The sequence below is a fragment of the Giraffa tippelskirchi genome, chromosome 4 (genome assembly GCF_054371585.1).
Source record: "Giraffa tippelskirchi isolate mGirTip1 chromosome 4, T2T-mGirTip1v1.2.pri, whole genome shotgun sequence".
Lineage (NCBI taxonomy): Eukaryota > Metazoa > Chordata > Mammalia > Artiodactyla > Giraffidae > Giraffa > Giraffa tippelskirchi.
Window position 1 is genome coordinate 61,323,833 of NC_137278.1, and position 22,668 is coordinate 61,346,500.

General features: G+C 36.7%; 1 long non-coding RNA gene across 2 annotated transcripts in view; it reads right to left on the bottom strand.

Moving 5' to 3' along the window:
• Positions 1–853: 853 nt before the first annotated feature.
• Positions 854–22,668, bottom strand: part of LOC145544626 (uncharacterized) — a 51,995-nt gene continuing 30,180 nt past the window's right edge. The window contains exons 2-3 of one of the 2 annotated variants that reach the window (XR_014081494.1): positions 2,467–5,203; positions 854–1,956 (exon numbers count right to left, since the gene is read on the bottom strand). This is a non-coding gene — a long non-coding RNA (uncharacterized LOC145544626). Of the gene's footprint in view, positions 1,957–2,466; positions 5,204–16,789; positions 18,798–22,668 lie in introns of those variants that run through there. The other variant, XR_014081495.1, reaches the window with a different exon arrangement.

Here is a 22,668-nt window from a genome sequence, read left to right on the forward strand (position 1 = left end):
TTTACTACAAAAGGGTCCTCACTGGACATTTAATGCTTATTCCATCTTCAGAGAGGATCTATTATCAATTCACTGTGGAACTGTGGGAGCCTAGGATCTCAGCTTTTGGAGGGGAAAGTGAAAGAGTAAAATAGTCTAAATACAATTCTTTTCCTTTTCTCTCTCCCTGTATAAGAACGACAGACTTAAGAGGACTTAATGGGGTACAGAAAGGCCTTGGGGGAAAGAAAAAGGCTGATTAGGCTTAGGCTTAACTCAGTTCTAGACTTGAAAGGAAAGGAATACATGTATCCTGAAGTTTCTACACTGTCTGGCTCTGGTGATGAGAGAGGGTGAGCAGATCAGGATTCTAAATCGAGCTTCAGTGAATGATATGTATTCATCAACTTTGCCCTTTTAGTCATATTTCTTAGAAACCTAAAAAAAGGTGGTGAAAAAGTGAACATATGCACAGATGCAGTTCAGTTCAATTCAGTCACTAAGTCATGTCCAACTCTTTGCGACCCCATAGACTGCAGTATACCAGGCTTTGCTGTCCTTCACCATCTCCTGGAGTTTGCTCAAGATCATGTCCATTGAGTCAGTAATGCCATCCCACTGTCTCACCCTCTGCGGTCCCTTTCTCCTCCTGCCCTCAATCTTTCCCAGCATCAGAGTAGGGCATCTAAATTCACATTCTTAGCCTTGCAGGAACAATTACTTTCAGAGTAGCCCTTGTGCCAGGTTCCAGCTCTGTCTCCCAATACCTCGCTGTGACTGTCTGATATATGGTGATGGATCTCCTCCCTGTCTGGCATATTATGTCAGTGTATCTCTAGTACCCAGTGCAGCACTATGAACCAGCAAACAGAGAGAAGCACAAAATTTTTATTTGTTTAGCTACAATATCCCCTGACTGCAGAGTAATCCTAAAGTTCTACTTTTTGTCCACATGCTGATTAGTGTGTAATGGTAAATACTCAGGCTGGTTAATGGGAACTATATCTCCGAAACCTTGCCAGCATCACAGAACTTAGAGGGAGGTAGAATGGGAAAGTGGGACAAGATTTGAAGGGAGAATTATATCTATTGGCTGTGAACTTTGAATTAGTGGATTTCTCAGAAATTCAGTCCCCTCTGTGATAATTTGGAATAACTACTGTGACATCATTTCAGTTATAAAGACAACAGAAGATGAAATATATAAGTGTCTAGCTTGGTACTGATACATAGCTGGTATCCAAGAGGCATTCTAAGAAGAAAGGAGAGATGGAGATGTGGGACTAAAATAAGGCCCTTTATCCATATTCCACCTGCTTTAGTGTAGCTCTGAATTATGTTTGGCCTAGGATTATATTCTAAGGATATCTGTAGAGGTAAGTTGCTCTGACCCAGCCAAAGAGAATTCTTCCATCTGAGAGTGATTAACTAGGAAAGAATTAAAATTTACTGAGCTCCTAGGGCACATCAGGTAGTTCAGCAGTCCTTTTATGTATGTTTTATTTTTAACTCACAGGTATTCTCTAATAAAGATAGGATTATTTCTAGGCTTATGACATTAACAAAAATAAGGCCAGAGAGGTTCAGTAAATGCCTTGTATCCACTCAATTATTAAATAGCATAGGGAGGACTTGCAACCAAGAATAGGTGATTCTAGAGCATTTCTCCTCCTTCTAAATCACCAACCTATCTCTTCTATAGACTTTTAATGAAGTCACCCTTAGCCATGTTCATGGCCACTGTTCAGCTTCCTTGTATATCATTCTCCCTTTCTATATTGACCAGATTACTTCATTTTCTGAATAGAAAAGGAAGCAACTGTTTACAAGACTCAAGTCTGTATACTTGAAATGATAATTCTTGAATTGTCTGAAAAAAGCAGGACAACACTGAGAATAAATGCAATGACTCCCTTTGAGACACATTCAGTACAGTTCAGTCACTCAGTCATGTCCAACTCTTTGCGACCCCATGGACTGCAGCATGCCAGGCCTCCCTGTCCATCACCAACTCCCAGAGCCTACCAAAACTCATGTACATTGTATCGGTGATGCCATCCAACCATCTCATCCTCTGTCATCCCCTTCTGCTCCTGCCTTAAATCTTTCCCAGCATCAGGGTCTTTTCCAATGAGTCAGTTCTTTGCATCAAGTAGCCAAAGTATTGGAGTTTCCGCTTCAGCATCAGCCCTTCCAATGAATATTCAGGACTGATTTCCTTCAATATTGACTTGTTGGATCTCCTTGTTGGATCAGTCCAAGGGACTCGCAAGAGTCTTCTCCAACACCACAGTTCAGAAGCATCAATTCTTCGGCACTCAGCTTTATTTATAGTCCAACTCTCACATCCATACATGACTACTGGAAAAACCATAGATTTGACCAGACAGATCTTTGTTAGTAAAGTAATGTCTCTGATTTTTAATATGTTGTCTAGGTTGGTCATAGCTTTTCTTCCAAAGAGCAAGTGTCTTTTAATTTTATGGCTGCAGTCACCATCTGCAATGATTTTGGAGCTCCCCACAATAAAGTCTGTCACTGTTTCCATTGTTTCCCCATCTATTTGCCATGAAGTGATGGGACCAGATGCCATGATCTGAGTTTTCTGAATGTTGAGTTTTAGGCCAACTTTTTCACTCTCCTCTTTCACTTTCATCAAGGGGCTCTTTCGTTCTTCTTCGTTTTCTGCCATAAGGGTGGTGTTATTTGCATAACTGAGGTTACTGATATTTCTCCCGGCAATCTTGATTCAGCTTGAGCTTCATCCAGCCTAGCATTTCTCATGATGTACTCTGCATATAAGTCAAATAAGCAGGGTGACAATATTCAGCCTTGACGTACTCCTTTCCTGATTTGGAACCAGTCTGTTGTTCCATGTCCAGTTCTAACTATTGCTTCTTGACCTGCATACATATATTTCAGGGGGCAGGTCAGGTGGTCTGGTAATCCCACCTCTTTCAGAATTTTCCACAGCTTGTTTTGATCTGCACAGTCAAAGGCTTTGGCATAGTCAATAAAGCAAAAGTAGATATTTTTCTGGAACTCTCTTGCTTTTTCAATGATCCAGCGGATGTTGGCAATTTGATCTCTGGTTCCTCTGCCTTTTCTAAAACCAGCTTGAACATCTGGAATTTCACGGTTCACATACTGTTGAAGAGTGGCTTGGAGAATTTTGAGCATTACTTTGCTAGCGTGTGAGATGAGTGCAATTGTGTGGTAGTTTGAGCATTCTTTGGCATTGCCTTTCTTTGGGATTGGAATGAAAGCTGACCTTTTCCAGTCATGTGGCCACTGCTGAGTTTTCCAGATTTGCTGGCATATTCAGTGCAGCACTTTCACAGTATCATCTTTTAGGATTTGAAATAGCTCACCTGGAATTCCATCACCTCTACTATCTTTGTTCGTAGTGATGCTTCCTAAGGTCCACTTGAGTTCACATTCCAGGATGTCTGGCTCTAGGTGAGTGATCATGCCATCATGATTATCTGGGTCATGAATATCCTTTTTGTGTAGTTCTGTGTATTCTTGCCACCTCTTCTTAATATCTTCTGCTTCTGTTATGTCCATGCCATTTCTGTCCTTTATTGTGCCCATCTTTGCATGAAGTGTTCCCTTGGTATTTCTAATTTTCTTGAAGAGATCTCTAGTCTTTCCCATTCTATTGTTTTCCTCTATTTCTTTGCATTGATCGCTGAGGAAGGCTTTCTTATCTCTCCTTGCTATTCTTTAGAACTCTGCATTCAAATGGTTATATCTTTCCTTTTCTCCTTTGCCTTTAGCTTCTTCTCTTTTCACAGCTATTTGTAAGGCCTCCCCAGACAACCATTTTGCCTTTTTGCATTTCTTTTTCTTGGGGATGGTCTTGCTCCCTGTCTCCTGCACAATGTCATGAACCTCTGTCCATAGTTCTTCAGGCACTCTGTCTATCAGATCTAATCCCTTGAATCTATTTGTCACTTCCACTGTATATCGTAAGGGATTTGATTAAGGTCATACCTGAATGGTCTAGTGATTTTCCCTACTTTCTGCAATTTAAGTCTGAATTTGACACTAAGAAGTTCATGATCTGAGGCACAGTCACCTCCCGGTCTTGTTTTTGCTGACTGTATAGAGCTTCTCCACCTTTGGCTGCAAAGAATATAATCAATCTGGTTTTGGTATTGACCATCTGGTGAAGTCCATGTATAGCGTCTTCTCTTGTGTTGTTGGAAGAGGGTGTTTGCTATGAACAGTGTGTTCTCTTGGCAAAACACTGTTAGCCTTTGATCTGCTTTGTTTTGTACTCCAAGGCCAAATTTGCCTGTTACTCCAGGTACCTCTTGACTTTCTACTTTTGCATTCCAGTCCCCTATAATGAAGAGGACATCTTTTGGGGGTGTTAGTTCTAGAAGGTCTTGTAGGTCTTCACAGAACCATTCAACTTCAGCTTCTTCAGCATTACTGGTCAGGGCATAAACTTGGACTACTGCGATATTGAATGGTTTGCCTTGGAAATGAACAGGGATCATTCTGTCATTTTTGAGGTTGCATCCAAGTACTGCATTTTGGACTCTTGTTGACTAGGATGGCTACTCCATTTCTTCTAAGGGATTCTTGCCCACAGCAGTAGATATAATGGTCATCTGAGTTAAATTCACCCATTCCAGTCCATTTTAGTTCGCTAATCCCTAAAATGTCGATGTTCACTCTTGCCATCTCCTGTTTGGCCACTTCCAATTTACCTTGATTCATTGACTTAACATTCCAGGTTCCTATGCAATATTGCTCTTTACAGCATCCGACTTTACTTCCATTACCCATCACGTCCACAACTGGGTGTTGTTTTCACTTTGGCTGTGTCTCTTCATTCTTTCTGGAGTTATTTCTCCACTGTTCTCCCGTAGCATGTTGGGCACCTACTGACCTGCGGAGTTCATCTTTCAGTGTTATACCTTTTTGCCTTTTCATACTGTTCACAGGGTTCTCAAGGCAAGAACACTGAAGTGGTTTGCCATCAACTAACTACCCCAAACTAATCCAGGTTAGCTCTGATGGGAGCCATGGCTGTTTAAGGCTGGGTTGATGCCATTGGTCTGGTTCTTTGGTCTGTCTGAAAGGTAACATTGATTTCTGGAAATTCTAATTTCCTGGCCTCACTTGCTGCAGCAGGAAGTTGGCAGACATTGTTTACAGCCAGAACTTGCCGGGTGCAGCTCTCAAAAACTGGTTCATATGTAAGTAAAACCTAAGGAAAATAATGATAAAATTATGACATTCTTTAAGAAACAGCTATAGGTCCTTGAAAATGATTATTTCTGTTTGCCTGCAGGGTAAAAATGAGTTTCAGGTAATAGCTTTTCTTTTATATGGTAAATGATAAATGACCATTTAAACATTGACTCATCCAACAACCAAGGTATTACAAAAAAAACAAAAACATAAAAACTTACTGTGCTGAAAGAGAATTTGAAGACTGCAGTCACCTGACTTTTCAACCTGGTGATTATACCATGGGGACATTCATTTGTCTTTACTTCAACTCTGGAATTATATAAAATATATTTTGCCAGCCAAGAAAATCCAGCCCAGCCCTTTAGCTCCTGCACATTCTATACACACACACACACACACACACACACACACACACACACGTATGTGTGTGTATATATATATTTCTAACCCTGTATATATGTTTTTCATCCAAATTAGTATATCCTCTTAGACTTTGAAATCTGTGATAATGATTCAAACTATCTAGTATACCACCCAAGAAAAGTAGGACTACCCTTCTTTGAATACTTTCTTTGCTGAAAGAACATGTAAAAATGTCATTCACTTCTTAGAGTCAGAGCCTGGGCAGGGAAATCACCATCCATATTGAGATCAAATCAGAAGAAACAAATCAAAGAAAAAAGAGATACAAGTTCAGGAAGGGAATTTTTTTCCCCAAGCACTTTTATTATTATTTTCACTCTTTTCAAAAAATAACATCACAAAAACAAATATCTTCACAAAACTAAATACCCCATGTTCACTTTCTAGGTAACCTCCACAACACTAGCAATATAATGTCTTACAGTTAAAATGTTTCAATGAGAGAAAAGGAGAGTAGAAACAGGAGAAGGAGAGAATGTCAATAATTTTTCTGGCATCAAGGGAAAAAGGGAACCTAATTTGGAAATTTTCAATAAGTACTTGTCTGATAGATCACAAAATTATCAAAATTCAACCAAGCCAATGTTTTCCTTTCTTAGATACATGTGATGTAGGACAAATGTTTTAGCTATAAATAATAGTTAATATCCTCTCCTAGGGCTTCCTTGGTGGTGCTTGTGTTAAAGAACTCACCTGCCAAATGCAGGAGACCTAAGAGAAGTGGGTTCTATCCCTGGGTCAGGAAGATCCCCTGGAGGAGGGCATGGCAACCCGCTCCAGTATACTTGCCTGGAGAATTCCATGGCCGAGGAGCCTGGTGGGCTATAGTCCATAGGGTTGCACAGAGTCAGACACGACTGAAGTAACTTAGCACACATGCACACACCCTACACCCCCTGCCCTGCTAGCCACAGCAGGATAAATTATTTGTCAAATCCATTATTTTCCACCATTTGTCTATCTATGGTTTTTAAATAGATTTGTAAAGCATGAAGTAAATGATATTGAGAAATTAATGCCAACTGTTACTTATGGTACAACTTTTAGCATTTCTTAAATTAGAATGCAAAAATACACTTCTGTCTGGTTATTAAAAGATGACAGAGATAAGACCCACCCTCACCCCCAAAGTAAAACTACTTATCTTCCCTTTTAGAAGTATCCTTAACTTTAATTGAACAACATTTTTATATATCTATTTGCATATAAACAGGTTGAAATGCATATTAGCTTCTTATTGTTGCTATAACAACTGCCACAAATTTACCAGCTTAAAGCAACATTACTTTATGATCTGAGAGTTCTGTAGAAGTCTCAAGAGGCTTAAATCAAGGTGTTAGCCTCCTTCCTGGAAGTTACAGAGAAGAATCTGTTTTTCTTGCCTTTTCCTGCTTCTAGATGCTGCTCACTTTCCTTGGTTTGCGGCCCCTTTCTCCATCTTTAAAGCCAGAAATGACTAGTTGAGATCTCAAATTATATCATTTTGACCTCTGCCTTCCTCTTTCATTTTTAAAGACCTTATTGATTACCTTGGGCATGACCAGATAATCCAGGATAGTCTCTCTAATTTGAAGTTGATTGAGGACTTCCCTGGCAGTCCGATGGTTGAGAATCCACCTGCCAGTGCAGGGGACTCAGGTTCTATCCCTGGTCTAGGAAGATAGCACATGCTGTGGGACAACTAAGCCTTGTACCACAACTAGAGTCCGTGTTCTAGAGCCCATGCTCCACAGAATGAGAAGGCATTGCAATGAGAAGCCTGTGTACCACAACTAGAGAGTAGCCCCTGCTTCCTGCAACTAGAGAAAGCTAGCACACAGCAATGAAGACCCAACACAGCCAAAAATAAATGAATAAATAAAAGTTTTAAAAAATACTGAATAGTAAAAAAAAAAAAAAAGTCAGTTGATTAGCAGTAACTGTAATTCTATCTACAAACTGATTCCATCTGACATGTAGAGTTTTGGAAATAAGGACATGAACATCTCTGGGCATTTTGCTTTCAAAAAATGTATACATAAATAAATGTGTATATATATGTATATCTTATATATGAAAGACACTGAATTCCAAATAGATAATTTTATTTTTTAACCTTGTATTAAATGGGTTTTACTTTTTTTATTTTTTGAAGTGTAGTTAATTAACAGTGTTGTGTTAATTTCTACTTTACAGTAAAGTGATTTAGTTATACATATGGACCTCTCAGGTAACGCTAGTGGTAAAGAACCCACCTCCCAATGCAGGAGACCTAATAGATGTGGGTTCGATCCCAGGGTCAGGAAGATACATGAGAGGAGGGCATGGCAACCCCCTCCAGTAGTCTTGCCTGGAAAATCCCATGGGAAGAGGAGCCTGGCAACTCCATAGTCCATAAGGACATAAAGTCAGACATAACTGAAGTGACAGCGTATATGCGCGCACACACACACACACACACAGAATATATATACATACATATATATATATATTCTTTTCCATTATGGTTTATCACAGGATATTGAACATATTTCCCTGTGCTATACAGTAGGACCTTGTTGTTTATTCATTCTATATGTAATAGTTTGCATTTGCTAATTCCAAATTCCCAATCCATCTCTCCATCATCTTCCCTCTCCCTTGGCAACCACAAGTCTGTTCTTAAATAGATATTTTTATATTGTGTTACTTTAAAATATATGCTTCTACATTTTAAAATAAAATGTTATAAAAATACTAGATGTTTGAAGTTATGTTTCTAGAACAAGCTTCAAGTTTAGAAAGGTTTGATTTTCTTTTAGAAACATGCAAAGAAACAAAAAGCAAAACCCTGTCTACTTCTCCTTTTGTCTTTCTCTTGATGTTTCTGCTTTCGGTATAATTTTTGCATTACCAAGGTGTATAACACTTAAACTCAGTCCCCAAAACTGAATTTCACAATTGGTTATCTGAAGTTTATATTTAAATATAGTTAACGTCACTATCCATCATTTCTCAATTTCTGTTATTTATTTTAATTCTTTTCTCTGTTGCCTGGTATTCACCTTCACATAGTTCTTTATTCCAAGATAGGTTCACAGATGTACTTCCTTAGACCTTCTGTGCTGAAGAATATCTGGTTTTGGTTTTGATACTTGGATAATAAATTTTGGGGGTCACACTATTTTAACAGTAGGACTCTGTGGGCATTTTCTTATGGTCTTCTGAAACCAAATGTTACTTGAAGAAGTTGGAGGTCAGCATGATTGTTTTTTAATATGATAGTATACTTGCTTTTCTGCCTCAATGACTAACAATATTTTTTAAATTACTTGAAGTTCAATATTTTAAGCAAGCTAAATTTTATCAAACTTTTTCTGGAGCATAATATCCTTAAATATACTTAATCATTTTTTCCCTTAATTTCAGAGAAAATTTCTACTTTTACATTGTAGAATTGTATGTTTCCTTTTATGGAGTTTTTCAAAGCTAGGATGCACATTATAAATTGCATTAAATCATCTTTATTTTCATTTCTTTGTAATATCTTATGTCGAATTGCTTTTTTTTTCTTTGTCTTTTCCCTCTGTACTTATTGTGAATGTCTTAAGACTTCTCTATGCCATTACTTGTAGAACAACTGTGTTTACATGTCTGCAGAATGGGTTTCTGGAAATAGGGGGTCTAAACAGAGGAAAACTACCTAAGGGAGTCATGGCAGTAGTACCTGTGAATCTGTGCTAGATCAGCATTGACCATCTAAGCTATTAGTTCTTTTGGTTTATAGAGCAATTTCCTGTATATCATCTCATTTAATCTTCACACAGTTCTGATAGACAGGGAAATACTATTTCCACTTTTCAGGTGTGCGTAAGCAATCAACTAAATTACTTGCCTATAATGAGATATTAAATAATGTTAATACTACAAATCATTTTTTTAGCTGACATTCTTTTTCTTCCTTGCCCATCTCTACTATGAAGAAAAATACTCATTTTCCCAGCTATCCTTGAAGTTAGAGGTGGCCATGTAACAGATTTCTGTTGGATGAGATGAAAGAAATTCTACTGCAGGAGTTGACTGGCGGAAAGCCTTTGCTTTTCTGATAAAGCTGTGGGCAGTACTGATGCCTGTCTCCCCTAGTCCTTCTTAGCTTTACGTGAACACAGTGTCAGATCTGGGGAGTCATTGTGGACCCATGAGGATAAGATCAGGAACAATTCAGCTGACATCAGCTTCAGCAAGTCTGAGTCATGGAACCAATGTCATCAGCTGCCTGCCTATCTCTAAACCTCTTATTACAGGAGAAAAATAAGCCTCTCTTTGTCTAACCCATATTAGTAATATTTTACATTACTTATGGCCAAAGCATTTCTAATTCTATCACCCAATAATGTTGTAAATGCTAGGAGATGATTCAATCTAAGCTCAGTATCATGTATAAATATATCTTAAATTTATCTTAAATTTAAATAATATAGAAATAATTTAAAAGTTATAACCACCTTTTTTACCCCCTGATAATTAACAAGATCAAGTTATCTCCCATAAGGAAGAGAGACCTCACTTGGGAAGAAAAATTTCAGCATTTTAACTCATTGGGCAAGTATTCAAAATAAATTGTTCCAAGAAGCAAAGTTAATTTATGCTGGTTGAATAGAAAATAATATTAGTTTAATTCATGGTGTTCCCAAGTAAGCCAGAAGAATAAGAATGACTGAAAAGTCTCTGCGTATGCATCTAAATATTTTTTTCTGATTTGCAAGATGGTGCTAGACACTGAATGATTATTTTCATTTACATAGTATAAGCAATTCACTTTCTCATACATCTTAAAAGTCTACCTACGCAAGAGATAAGAATTATGTTGTTTTATATTAAAATTGATATAATTTCATGAATCATTTTCATTGATTGATGATTTATAAACTACTCCCCTTCTGGAAAACCTCATTATTTTTTGAAGCCTCTACTAGTTTCCAAAAAAATCCCAATAATAATAAGTATCCAACCACATTGTGCCAATTTACAAGTTATGGATTGGGGTAAATCTTTTAATTGGTTTTGAATTGTGCAGTTTGTCTCAGGACTACATAAACATTACATAATTCAGAGTGTAAATGAAACCCTATAATGGAGCACACCAAAGTTGTTTAGGCAAGTTCCTTTTTTTAAAACATTTTTTGGATAATCAGAAAATTACACATAACTAGTCATCATTACTTCAAGAAAACTATGTCCTGTTGAAGCATGAAAGAGCTTTCTTGGCACTAGTTTGAGTTTAACTAATCTTATTGACAAAAGGTGCCTACTGGGAAAACCTGTTTATTGGTACTACAGTTTGGTTATACAGCATGTGTAGTTACTGCTCTGTAGTGAGTCCCTCTTAATTATATCATTTTTCAAATAAATATTTGCATCTTTTATTTTGAAAAATCACAGGTTCAGTCAACTTGGCAAATGTGTGTGTATTTTGAATATGGAATGCTTTGTCTTTTATTCATTGTAGATTATCTATAATAATACACTGCTTCATGAGACAGCACTAGTGAAGAAAAACAGTCAAGCAGTTATTTGCTGTACATTTAAGTACTTAAACAGTCACTCTGCTTTCAGACATTCTTGCCTGACAATTCACTGGAGTCAAATGGTTGAGAGTGCTGTGTCATGTCAGTCAAGAGCACTAGCATGGTTTGTGCAGTGGAAAGGCCTGTGTTCAGAGAAGGAGGAAACTTTTGGCTCTGTCTACACAGATTAAGTAAAATGGAAAACAAAGGCATTTATCCAACTAATTCTGGCAAAAAGAAAAAAAAAGTAATTCAAGTGGTTGTAAATGGTAACAGAGTTCAGTAGATAAATAACACATATTGTCTTCTCATTTTCTACAATTGGAATGCTTTGTGTTTCTGTAGAATGAAGGGCGGACTTCCCTGGTGACTCAGACAGTAAAGAATCCACCTGCAATGTGGGAGATCTGGGTTCGATCCCTGGGTTGGGAAGATCCCCTGGAGGAGGGGATGGCAACCCACTCCAGTATTCTTGCCCGGAGAATCCCCATGGACAGAGGAGCCTGGCAGACTACAGCCCATGAGGTCACAAAGAGTCGGACGTGACTGAGCGAATAAGCACAGCACAAAAAGAATGAGGGGCACACTAGGAATATCTACATGTAACATCACTTAGGGGATGGTCAGAGAGAGATGGAGAGGAAATTCTTCAATCTCTCAGTGTTTCACCAGCTTAGCAGGTCTACAGAGAATGACGACAAACCACTTCCACATATATACCTAAAATATAAGCAGCCTTTGGCCACTTAACTTTTGAAGAAAGGCACTCTGGATTTAACAGCTAATTATTGTAACTTGGCACGCAGAGTTATCAGACACCTTTTTTTGAGTGTTAGGAAGTTTCTACCTTTTGGCTTAAAATATTGCAACAATTACATACTTCCAAAAGTTTAAAAAATTATGCTACCAGGAAAAATGGGTCAAATTTTTCTTTTATATTATCTTCTAAATTTTATATGCTATGCTATGCTATATGCTAAGTCGCTTCAGTCGTGTCCGACTCTGTGCGACCCCATAGACGACAGCTCACCAGGCTCCGCCATCCCTAGGATTCTCCAGGCAAGAATACTGGAGTGGGTTGCCATTTCCTCCTCCAGTGCATGAAAGGGAAAAGTGAAAGTGAAGTCGCTCAGTCGTGTCCGACTCCTAGCGACCCCATGGACTGTAGCCCACTAGGCTCCTCTGTCCATGAGATTTTCCAGACAAGAGGACTGGAGTGGGGTGCCATTGCCTTCTCCATCTAAATTTTATAAAGCACCCTTATTAGATAACTGTTTTTATCCCCAGAATCAGTTATTAAAGTTAATCCTTTCCCTATTGATTTAAATGCCATCTCTTATACAGGAAGCTAGCTTACAAAGGTGGACCTTACTGATGTGGGCTTCCTATATAGCTGAGATTTTTCTTCTGTTCCATTAAGCAATTTGTCTATCTGTGTGGCACCATCACATATTTAGGTTCTTTACCTTTATAATAATTTTTGATGTCTGACAAGGAAAGTCTCCTCACTTTTTTTTCCTTTGTTCAGAAATACCTGTCACTTTAGAATTAACTTACAGGTTAAAACTTTTCATAGGAATTTTAAATAGCAAAAGTTGTTCTAGATATTTGTTATTTTGTTATGAATCACCCTAAACTAAGTGGCATAAAAGAATAATCATTTGTTTTTTATGTGTCATATTTCTGGGATTCAGCTAGGATCAGCTGGCCAGTTCTTCTTGGGATCTTTCATATGGTTTCTGTCTGGTGATGGTGGAGACTGGACGTATCTTAAGACCAGTCATTCACAAGTTGGGAGGTTGAAGCTGGATGTCAGCTGGGACCTCAGCTAGGAATGTTGGCCATAACTGCTCACACCTCTTCTCCGTGTTTTTTCTCTAATTCCCCACAACAAGAGGACTAGATTTCTAGAACAAACAAGAGTTGCAAGAGGTTCAGGCAGATGTTGCATTGATATTTATGATTTGCACTCAGTACAGGATATCATAATTTCTGCCACAACTTAAATGAAAGAAGATGAGCACAGAGCCTCACCTCCCTATGATAGAAATGACAATAAGGCATTGTAGGGAGAACAGATGAGAAAGGAAATCTTGCTGTGGCCATACTGGAAAAAAAATGACAGTCACAATTCTGTAGATCAATTTAGGAAAAATTAACATCTTTACACTATTGAATTTTCCTATCTATTAACATGGTAAAGCTCTATTTAGATTTTCTTATCATATTTCAATAAAATTTTCTTTTTCCACAAATAGCATATGCACATTTTGTTAGAATTTTCACCAGGCACCTTACTTACCTTTAATGACATTGTAAAGGTTATCTTTTTTAAAATATGCTTTCTAACATTAGTTATTGGTATGTAGTAATATTACTCATTTTTATATGTTGATTTGGTATTAACAAAACTGCTTTACTATTGAATTAGTGGTGATAAATTAATCTATTCTGTATTGACTTTCCAAATTTGCCTGTTACTCCAGGTGTTTCTTGACTTGCTACTTTTGCATTCCAGTCCCCTATAATGAAAAGGACATCTTTTGGGGATGTTAGTTCTAGAAGGTCTTGTAATGGAGAAGGCAATGGCACCCCACTCCAGTACTCTTGCCTAGAAACTCCCATGGAGGGAGGAGCCTGGTAGGCGGCAGTCCATGGGGTCGCTAAGAGTCGGACACGACTGAATGACTTCACTTTCACTTTTCGCTTTCATGCATTGGAGAAGGAAATGGCAACCCACTCCAGTGTTCTTGCCTGGAGAATCCCAGGGACGGGGGAGCCTGGTGGGCTGCCGTCTATGGGGTCGCACAGAGTCAGACATGACTGAAGCGAGTTAGCAATTCTAGAAGGTCTTGTAGGTCTTCATAGAACCATTCAACTTCAGCTTCTTCAGCATTACTGGTCGGGGCATAAACCAGTCATGGATTACTGTGATATTGAATGGTTTGCCTTGGAAATGAACAGGATCATTCTGTCCTTTTTGAGATTGCATCCAAGTACTGCATTTCGGACTTCTTTGTTGACTGTGATGGCTACTCCATTTCTTCTCAGGGATTCTTGCCCACAGTAGTAGATATAATGGTCATCTGAGTTAAATTCACCCATTCTAGTCCATGCCAACAAAGGTCCATCTAGTCAAGACTATGGTTTTTCCAGTAGTCATGTATGGATGTGAGAGTTGGACTATAAAGAAAGCTGAGTGCCCAAGAATTGATGCTTTTGAACTGTGGTGTTGGAGAAGACTCTTGAGAGTCCCTTGGACTGCAAGGAGATCCAACCAGTCCATCCTAAAGGAAATCAGTCCTGAATATTCATTGGGAGGACTGATGTTGAAGCTGAAACTCCAATACTTTGGCCACCTAATGTGAAGAACTGACTCACTGGAAAAGACCCTGATGCTGGGAAAGATTGAAGGCGGGAGGAGAAGGGGGTGACAGGATGACACGGTTGGATGGCATCACCGATCCGATGTAGATGAGTTTGGTTAGCCTCTAGGAGTTGGTGATGGACAGGGAGGCCTGGTGTGCTGCAGTCCATGGGGTCACAAAGAGTCGGACATGACTGAACTACTGAACTGAACTGAACTGGACTGTATTGAGTTTTCCATACAGCCAATCTTGTCATCTCTGACTAATGAAGATAGGATTTTTTCCCAATTCATTTTACTTAACACGTATAATACTTAATATTTCCTAAGCACTGCTTTATGCACTTTTAAATAGTAACTAATTTAACTTTCACAACCTCCATTGAGGTAGGTATTATTATCTCCATTTTATAGACTAGAAACTGAAGCACAGAGAGGAGAAGCGATATAGAATTGATTCAAACCTACACGGTCTGGTCCAAAATCTATACTCTTAAATATTATAGCATGTGGCCTCTCTTACTGAACTAGCTAAAGTTTATAACATAATGTCAAACAGAATTGGAGAGAGCTGGTACCCTTCTATTTTTTACCATTTTAAAGCCAAAGTTTTCACTGTTCTATAGGTAAGCACTATGTTTTGTAGATTACTAATCATCAGACTAATGTAATTTCTTTCTATTTCTACTTTGCTAAATTCTTTTTCTTCCTTTTCATCTCTTTTCTTTCACAATTTTTAAAAATAAAAACTATTAATATATGTTTAATTTATTGAAGGATTTTACTCTGTTAAGAGAATCATGCTATTTTTGCCCTTTCATCTCTCAGGTTGATAACTACATTATGTGATATTTTTAATTTTAATTAATCTTCTCTCTGGAGAGAATTTCATTTTGTTACACATTGCTAGATGTCAGTGTTCTAATATTTTGTTTAGGAATTTTAAATTTTAGTTTAAAATGAAATTGACATAATTTTTTCTCTCATATCTCATATCACGTTTAAAGTTGACTGAAAAAGAATTGAAATATATTGACATTTTCCAAGCTTTTTTTAATTCCATTTGAATTTCATAGTGATAATAGAAGGTAGTTTCCATGATACCAACTTTCAATATACATTTATGCTTTGATACTTCCTTTATGGCAAAATGTGTTGAATTTTCACAAATATTCTACGTGTATTTGAAAATAACAGATTTTATTTTGCAAAATCTACTGAAATACTAGGTTCAGACAATGGTCAACATGGATAAAATCATTAGAAGAAAGGCTGATGGAGAATGAAGGCTGGAGAGATCACGGACTCACCACATGAACCAAATGATCTTTGGATTACTAACAGAAGACCAAACAGATTTGGTGCTATCTTGTTGTAATGCAATATTAAGTACTTTCACCCTCCCCACTTCCAAACTGAGATGAAATCTATTCAAGCCCTTAGACTTAAATTCCATTTATAGAGAATAAAGAAGGAATGAGGAACAATTAATTAACACCACAGTGAAGAGATCAGATAAATCCAGAATGTGACATCTCTTTTAGAAATGACCAGTTTTTTTAATGTCAGTGGCTTAAAGAAAAAACAGAGGAGACTAAAAGGAAAACAGCTCTTTTGATCTTATTTCTAGTAAACCAAGTATGAAACATTCTTAGACAATCAGGGTAATTTTAACAGTGTGGACTGGATTTTGGATGTTATCAATAAATTATTGATAATTTTATCAGACATATATATGGTCAAATGTGTGCTCAGTAATGTCCGACTCTTTGCAACCCCATGGACTGTAGCCCACCAGGCTTCTCTGTCCATGGGATTTTCCAGACAAGAATACTGGAGTGTGTTGCCATTTCCTCCTCCAGGGGATCTTCCGACCCAGGGATCGAAACTGCATCTCCTGCACTATAGGCAGATTCCTTACTGGTGAGCTATTGGGGAAACATATAATTATGGTAAAAACAAGTTCATGTTTTTGAGAAACTTTTGCAGGATTGTGTAGAGGTGATATAATAACACATCTGAAATTCACTCTAAATTTTGAAGGAACAGAAGAAAAGAAAAACATATTCTGTATATATTCATTAGATCCAGCTTGTAAATTGCCCCTCAAATTAATATCTTGATTTATTTTTCTTAATTAATGATAGGTATAGTTAAATGTTCCAATATAAGGAATTCACTTATACTTGTATTTATCTTAATTTTTGTTTTACATATTTTTGAGAACAAAATGTTGCTTTATATAGTCATGTAATATTTAATACTTCTTTTATTTTCCATTGTATTGAGTTATTCATCATTACCTAGTTATCTCCTTTAATCTTAGTAATCCTTTTCAGCTTAATGTCTATACTGTCTGATATTAGTCAAGTGCACTAGTTTTTTTTCTTTTCTTTCTCCTTTTCTTTGTTTTGGATAGTATTAGATGGATACCTTTTGCATTCTTATATATTCAACCTATTTGCATTTTAATGTACTACGTATGTCTATTTGTCTTTCATTGTATCATTTACTCCATTTAGATTTATTATAATTATTGTGGACTCAGGTTTATTTCTATCCTATTTTGAAGTAAAAATTGATCACATCTTTTCTATGTTTGTTTTTGCTGCCTTTATTTTCTTCTTTTGAATGAATAAAATATTGTCTCTGATTATATTTTTTCTTTCTACTAAATTTTTATTTCTTTTAGTGATTACATTAGGAATCTAAACATGCCTATGAATATATAAAATTTTAAAGCTAATCATTATCTTCACTCTCCTTCTGAACAAATGTTAGAAAACTATAACTCTGATAACTCCTTCCCTTTTCATGCATTATTGCTTTATGGATTTTTATTTCATTTTATTTTTCTCTTTTACAAACACAAAAGTTTAAGTATTGATTTATATAGTCAATATTTATTTAGACTTCCCAAAATGTTAATTACTTTTTTATTATTATTCTTCCTTGCATCTCAGAATTTTCACATGGAAACCTTCTTATTTTACCCTTACCCTTGATAAAATATTGTTGAATACAGAATTCTAGGTTCATATTTTTTTTTCAGGGCACTGAAGATGTTCTATTGTCTCTGGCTTCCATTGCTACTGATAAGAAGTCAGCTATTAATTTAACTATCATACTTATTTAGACAATTTATTTTTTCTGTATCATTTTGAGACGTTCTCTTTGTCTTTGCTGATATCCAGTTTTAGTATTATATACTTAAATGTGGATTTTTAAAATTTATCTTATTTGGGATTTTGTAAATCTAAGGATAGGTATTTTTCACTGGTTCTGAAAACTTGTTAGCTATTTTATCTTCAAATGTTGCTTCTATCTTCTCTTATAAAACTTCCAAATATATGTGCCTTAGACTCTCTACTCCATGTCTCCTAATAACTCTGTGTTCTTTTTGTTTTTCTGTATTACATTTCAGATAATTTCTTCAGATATGTTTTCCAGATTATTAACTCTCTTTTTATCTGTGTCTAATTTTATTTTGAAAGTAAGTATTGAGTTTTAAATTTCAATTATATTTTTCTTTCATTGATCCCTGGTTAATTTTATACTTTCTTGGTCATTGTTTTAAATAAACTCCTCTCTCTTACTCATTTTTATCCTCTATTTTAATTTATTAAATATACTAAACATATTCTTTTTTGATATTTCCAATATAGGAAGATTTCAGGTCAGATTAATTCTGCTCATGTTTTCTGTTGCTTTGTGTGTTTTGTAATTTTTGCAATTGAGTTCATATCCTTTGAACCTGTGAAAGTGAAAGTGAAAGTCGCTCAGTTGTGTCCAACTCTTTGTGACCCCATGGACTATACAGTCCATGGAATTCTCCAGGCCAAAATACTGGAACCTTTCCCTTCTCCAGGAGATTTCCCAACCCAGGTCTCCCACACTGCAGGCAGATTCTTCACCAGCTGAGCCACGTTTCTGCCAATTTGTTGTGGATTGGATGGAAATGTCTCCTTTAGATAGAATTTGCATTTACTCTGGCTAGGTAACTAGGGGAACTAGTAATCCAGCATTACTTTAATTAATGCTTGGCTTGAATTTTATTTGACCAGGCACTGTGGATTCCATTTGCAAACCTAGCCAGTAAAGATTGGCTTGTGGTATGAATTCCCAAAGAAGAGGTTTTTCCTTTAGTTAAGGTTCAAGATGAACAATTTATCTTTTTGATTCCTTGGGGAAAGGTAATATTTCTACTTACTGAGAGTATCACTCTTTAGGTCCCAGCTTTATGGAGAGGATCACCTTTAGAAGCCATATTTTTCACTTGTGAGTACTGCAACCTTTGAAATTGTCAAAAGGAAACAAGTTTAGCTAGGTTTGATCACTCCCCTAAGGACACAGATTATACTAACTGTTTTACTTGCCTCTTGGGTTCTTACTTCCACTTAGTGTTTGGCCTCTGAGAACTATCAACTTTCTTGCCATGCTATTGATATACATAAGCTATGTATTTTTATATTTAAATCAGTCTTTTTAGTTTATGTGGGAGGACTGATCTCTGTTAAATTGCTGGAAAAAAACAGTTTCGAGAACTCCCATACCATCTTTGTCTCAGTGAATCACTTAAATGACTGAAAGAAATATTTTAAAAGTAGAGACTCATGTACATGGATTTGTGCTAAAGACACTACTTCACAACTGGCAAAATGCAATGCAGCTACAAGCGGTTCCAATGGTCAGAATAAGTAGTGTTAATACCATAATATTCTCAAAAGGCTTATACGAAATTTGACTGATACCACATTAACCTATGAGAAGACACTGCAATTCACTAAGCAGTGCCTTAGAATGTAGAATTGTAATCTAGGTGGCAATAGTGGTGACTACAACAATAAAGTTGGCTTGGCTGACTCAGTGAAGGAAACAGGAGATTTGGGTTTGATATGGATTCAAAAGTAATGAATATGGTACAGCATTGGCTGCCCACATATGTGTCTTCTAAACTTGTCTCTACCATTCATGGTTTCTGTGGAGCTAGGCAAATCGTCTCCCTTCTCTGGGCATTATTTTACTTATCTGTAATGTGAAGATACTGATGGCATGTGAGACAAAAATCTGTGGTCTCTCAACCCCCAATTACCACTTTACATCTCCTCTAGAGCCACTGTATTTCTTCTGGTAATATGCCCACTACTCCTAATGCTTTAGGGGTTTTTAATTAGTGATTCTAAAATGTTTCAAAAGATAATGAAGTTAAGAATCAGCTGACTCAGATTTTACTGGAACAAAGGAAAAGAGAAACTCAGTTTACCCCATACAAGAGTTATTTAAGAATAGTCAGTAGCCAAAGATATTTAATATAAGATATATAATAAGTTATATTTTAATGACAAATCATTTTTCTTTGCTCAAATTCCAGGTAATTTTTCTTATTGTTTTTGTTTTTCTAATATATTCTGTTAGTCCCTTGGCTATGATGTGAAGCTAATGAAGTTCAGGGTTTAGGGTCCCTGATTAATACATGAGTCTTCGGAAGATAAAGACCTCTCATTTTAAGTAACATTAATTAAGTTAAGGGCTTCCCTGTAGCTCAGATGGTAAAGAATCTGCTTGCAGTGCAGGAGACCCAGCTTCGATCCCTGGATAGGGAAGATCCCCTGGAGGAGGGCATGGTAACGCACTCCAGTATTCTTGCCTGGGGAACTCCATGGACAGAGGAGCCTGATGGGCTGCAGTCCATGGGATCACAGAGAATTGGACATAACTGAGCGACTAACACTACACTAATTAAACTAAATTACATTATACTCCTGTAAATTAAATAACATCAACCTTTGCACTTAATTTTTTATTTGTAATTTTACATATTTTTGAAAAGAGTCACCCAATTGTATACATTTTAAGGCCCACAAAACCTTAATCTGCCTGTATTATCCCTTGGCTGAATAAAGAACACATATTTCCTCCTCCTTTTCTCTGATATCATTTCCCCTAACTTTAACTAGTGAAAGAAACAAGCAAAAAATGGGATTTTGAGTCAGGTATATTTATATAGGAACATGGTTCAATATCACTCTGACTGTTGAAACTAGAGAACAATTTTATCATTATGCAGAAACTCTTTGATGATTCATTTCCCACCAAAGCTCAAACTTTCTTTTTGTCAGCTTATCTCCTTAGAAGAAATAACTAGTCCCTATAGTGGCTATAACATTATAAGATGTGATAGCACTATGAAAGATAAATATGTGTGATATTTTAATTCATTTTTCCAATTTTGAGTGAACATTCCTACCACCATCACTAGTTTAATTTAAAATCATTTATATACAGTTGAAATTGGAAAGGGATGATATCTTCAATTGCTGCATCCAGTTTGGAAACTATGATAACATGAGCAATTGTTAACTTCAAAATTGTTAACTATTCTGTTTGTATTGTTTTTACATTAAAATTATATATACATTATATATTACATATATAGACCATGGCAGACCATTTCTAGGAATTTGGGTATTTTTGTCAAAGAAAAGCATCTTATTTTAAGATTTTATTTTACATATTTTTATTTTGAGGGGAATCCAAATATCTCCATCATGAACTTAAATTCCTATAGCTGCCAGAACTGACAGAGAATTAGCAAGGCAGAGCCAAGTTCACGCAAGACTGTCTACGGCACTCTTATAGCTAAAGACAAACCAAAATATTGACGAGTTCTTCTCAAAACAGCATGTATAAGTTGTGGCTGAAATAAGCCTGATGTAAGAAAGAATACAGATGGCAGTATAATCATAGGCTGGGTCTACACGGTGCCAAACAACCCATTGAAAAGTGAAAAACTCAGTCGATCACTTGGTAGTTTTGTCTACATGCCACCAAGCAACAGGCTTGACTGATTTCTTCCCAAAATTGACTGAGCATCTAACTAGACTGGAGCAGATGTTTTATCACTATGTATAGTCAATCTTCACTGTCAGCTCTACAACTCAAAGAAGTTTCTCAATGAATGATAAATTTCTTTCCTATATCAAAACAACCTGAAAGTGTTAAACAAAGATCATCTGCAGATTTTAATCATTTTACAGCCTACTTTAACACATGTACTTTGCACAGTTTAGAGTATGACAAGAAATAGAGTGTCTTCACTTACATGCCAATATTTAATATTTCATTAATTCACTTGGCATCACTGTGACTCGCGACTCAAATACCCATAGAAGAGTAACTAAAATTCTTTTACTTTATCTCTTTTACTCAACAATTTTCCTGGTTTGCACAGCCTATTTGCCATGAATATATCAAATTATGGACTTCCCAGGTGGCGCTAGTGGTAAAGAACACGCCTGCCAACGCAGGAGACGTAAGAAATGCAGGTTCGATCCCCAGGTCAGGAAGATTCCCTGGAGGAGGGCATGGCAACCCACTATAGTATTCTTGCCTAGAGAATCCCATGGACAGAGGAGCCTGGTGGGCTACAGTCCATGGGGTCGCAAAGAGTCAGACATGACTGAAGTGACTTAGCATGCACACACACATATCAAATTACGAGTTTCATTTACAATGATTGTTTTTGACATTTTTTCTAATTATTAAAAAAAGAAAAAGCCTCTTTCACTAAAATATGGGTCACAAAACCCTTCAAGAAGTATTTCCGGATTAAAAATAAAAACAATGGAAACAGACACTTTTTAAATGAATTCTGTGTGAGCAAAGATCTCACACCTTTGGTCTCTGTCATGCTTCTAGCATCTGGAACAGATTGGGCTTTGATATCTACTTATTAAAAGAATGATTAGACGAATCATTGTATTCCATGGTGGGAGCCATTGGGCCTGGCAAGAAGGGAGTTGGGGAATAAGGGCTTTAACTCATTTTCCTCCTGTCCTACAGATGTACTGCCCATGCATCTATTGCCAGAACCCCATTGCAAATGAGAAGGTGAAGGAGTTTATTGAGAACAGAGCTGGGTGGAGAAGGATAGGCTGTGGATCTAGACTGAAGCAAATACAATACTCACCATCTGCACTCTATTGTCTTTGTCAGGAATTACTGAGGATAAAGAGCTTGGTGTACATTACAGTTCTTACAACTTTCACACATACACACAAGAAAATTACATATGTGTGTATATAAATCAGTATGTGTAGGTAGACAAGTAGCTAGATGATAAATGAAAACGCTCAAAACTCAAAGTCAAGATAATTGATTCCT